General features: G+C 51.4%; 1 long non-coding RNA gene across 1 annotated transcript; it reads right to left on the reverse strand.

The window, feature by feature from the left end:
- Nucleotides 1–279: 279 nt before the first annotated feature.
- Nucleotides 280–1,019, reverse strand: LOC121037537 (uncharacterized). The gene is made up of 2 exons (XR_005793812.1): nt 693–1,019; nt 280–450 (listed from the first exon to the last, which is right to left on the reverse strand). It is a non-coding gene; the product is annotated as an uncharacterized LOC121037537 (long non-coding RNA).
- Between the last annotated feature and the right edge of the window lie 1,932 nt (nt 1,020–2,951).

A 2,951-nucleotide genomic window follows, 5' to 3' on the forward strand; every position in this document is an offset into this window, starting at 1 on the left:
ATGACTAGCTGAAAAGAGACATGTGGGGGCACCTGGGTGGCTCAGTCAGTTAAGCGTCTGACTTTTGGTTTCAGCTCAGGTCATGATCTCTCAGTTCATGAGTTTGAGCCCCGCGTTGGTCTCTTCACTGACAGTGTGGAGTCTGCTTGGGGTTTTCTCTCTCTGCCCCTCCCCAGAGCTTTCCCTCTCTCTGCCTCACTCAATATAAAGGATTAAACATTAAAAAAAAAAAAAAAAAAAAAAAGGAAAGGAAAGGAAAGAGACACGCCCATTCAGACATTTCACTCGTCACATGGAGTTGTTTGCAGTTTACTAACAATGCAAAGAGGAACCGGACGTGGCAAAGCCAGGTTTTTGTATACCTGAAATCTTTTATAGCTTCATCAGACTTGGAGTCTTGCGTTTCTTGTCAGATATTGCCTATTCACATCCATTCCCTCCCAGGCAGACCTGCAGGCAGAGAGCAGAAAGTAAAAAAAAAAAAAAAAAAAAAATCCAGAATGAATCTCTTTCTACATTTTTCTTTCTCCACCCTAAATTCCTGATTCTGAGCCAGGTGGCTGTGAGGTCTCGGCCTGAAACAGCCACGATGATTGGCCCCAGCGAGACTCCTTAAACCCTGCCTCTCCTTCTTTCTTCCCTCACTCTCAGAAGTAACTGCTGCCTCCCAATTCCCACGACTTTGTCCTCACCGCCGGAAGAGTCGTTATTACTGAGAGTCGCACGCCCAGGACTGTAAAATGACTGAAAACACACAGCTGTTTCTCGCTTTGCCGGGTCAGGCCTTCCTTGCGGGCGGCGCCCGTTTGTCGTTCTACCGACCGGTACAGTGCTGAGCGCATCCTTTGTCACGTGAAAGAAGAAATAAATGAATGAATGAATGAATGAATGAATAAATAAATAAATAAATAAATAAATAGCGGAGATACATTGTTTTCCTCTCTGTGAACTGAGAATTTAAAGGCCAAAAAGGAAAGCCCGAGAAAATGTCTTTCTTTTGTATGGCACGAAGGGACAAAAGTAAGGGGAAATTCAGGACTTAATTCGGTGGAAAACCAATGAAAGGGAAGAGGAGTCTAATTCTCTTCGGGCTGTTATTCTAGAGAATGTATCCAGTACGCGAAAAGCCCTTGACGCTCTTCTTATCAAGACACGGGGGTCTACTCCGTTCCTTCCCCTTGAACCTGGGCCTCTCTTGGTGACTTGGTTGTAAGCAACAGGAGGCAATGGAAGTGATAGAAAATCACTACGGAGGCTAAGCCAGAAAAGTCTCTGCTGCTTGCACCTGGTTCTCTTAGGAGGCTCACCCCCGGGGCAGCCTGCCCCTGCCACCACGTAAAAGCCCGACAAGGTGGGACCACCATGCTGGAGAAGCCACCTGTGGGCCTCTGGGCAGCCCCGGCTGAGTTCCCCGTCAACAGCCGGAGTCCGTTGTCAGCCCTGTGTGGGAGCCGCCTGGGACATCTGGCTCACCGGAGCCTTGGGACGACTGACCCCTGCGGACGTCTGATGGCAACCTCTCCAAAGACCCCAAGCAAGGGCTACTGTGATGAACATTTCTCCATCTGACTCGCAAAATCACGACCAAAATATCGCGATCGTTTTAAACCACTAAATGTGGGGACAGTTTGCTCCACATCGAGGATTCCGACTGGAGAAAACCCCAGAAATTTCCTCCCATTCCTGAAGGGGGCAGCTGAGCCCTCTGTCGACGTTCAGACCCAGCATGCAGGAGGACATACAAGCGCACCAGGTATCGGCGACTGTCTCAGCCCAGAAGTAAGAGCAGCTTCAGAGCTTGCAAACGTAGAACCCATCAACATGTAAATTAAAATCACAAAGGACTTCTGGAATGGAAGCAGTCGCTGCTTAATTAAGGATCAGAGGAGAGTCCTTAGGGTGATTATTCGAGGCTTCCGGGAAGTGATGTTTCTCAGTTACTGAACAAAGACTTGGTTACTAGAAAGGCTCCGAAATTACTCTCCTCTGAAAGGAACGGAAGGAAAAAAAAAAAAAAAATTCACAGAAATATCTTGTGATTGAAGCCAGTTCTGCCCCCAGGCGGGGACGCAGAGCTGGCTTCACCCTCTCCAGCGTCCCCGCGACTGATCTCACGACAATGAATCCAAACTTCCTAATACTCCCTCCAGCCAAGGCCGTGGTGGGAAACCTACCCCCCCCCCCCCCCCCGCCAAATCTTTCCACGGGTTGGCAGGATTCGTAACTCAGAGCTTTCACTCGCTCAGAAGGGACGCAGCACCCACGGGACCGTTTGCTCCTCCTTGCTTCGTTCCCCTTGCCATCCACCTGTGGCTGAGGAGGAGGCTTTCTGAAGCTTGGGCTCCTTTCTGCTGTGGGCCCTTCAGGACACCCCACGTTTGGGTGGGGGGGGGGCGGGGGTTGGCGCAGCCTGACCTGAGGGCCACCTAAAGGAGAGCTGAGCTGTGCTCACAGCCTGGCGGTCCAGCGCGCAGAGCACAGGAGACAAGGGGTTGGTTCCCAGCAAGGCTCCTGCTCGGTGGGCATCTCCCTGTGGCTGTCCCTGGGCCTGACAACTCAGAAGTGTAACCCCCTTCTTGGCAGCAGCCCCCTCCGGCCACGCGGCTTGAGCAACCTCCTCGCCAAGATCCCTTAGCAATCCAGAGAGGCGGCTGTCTGCCGACTACTCAGAAAGGCCGCGTTGGACGACCCAGGGAGACGACCGGCGGAGGGTGGCAGACGGAGCTGAGTGTGGCTCTGAGCCCCCATCCACAGGACAGCCAGAGCGCCTCCGTTTCTCTGTCTCACTTATTTGGCTTGAAATAGTTCCGTTTTAGGGAGAAAAAAAGTGCTACCCTCAAAAATTATTTGGAAACCACAGCAGAGTAGAAAGAAGGTGCATTCTGGAATCGGAGGGCTATGGGCCTAAATCCCAGCTCTGCCCCTTACAGACACGGACTGTCTCTGACCTT

The sequence above is a fragment of the Herpailurus yagouaroundi genome, unplaced genomic scaffold, assembly GCF_014898765.1.
Source record: "Herpailurus yagouaroundi ecotype Mexico unplaced genomic scaffold, PumYag 163, whole genome shotgun sequence".
In the NCBI taxonomy this organism is placed as follows: domain Eukaryota; kingdom Metazoa; phylum Chordata; class Mammalia; order Carnivora; family Felidae; genus Herpailurus; species Herpailurus yagouaroundi.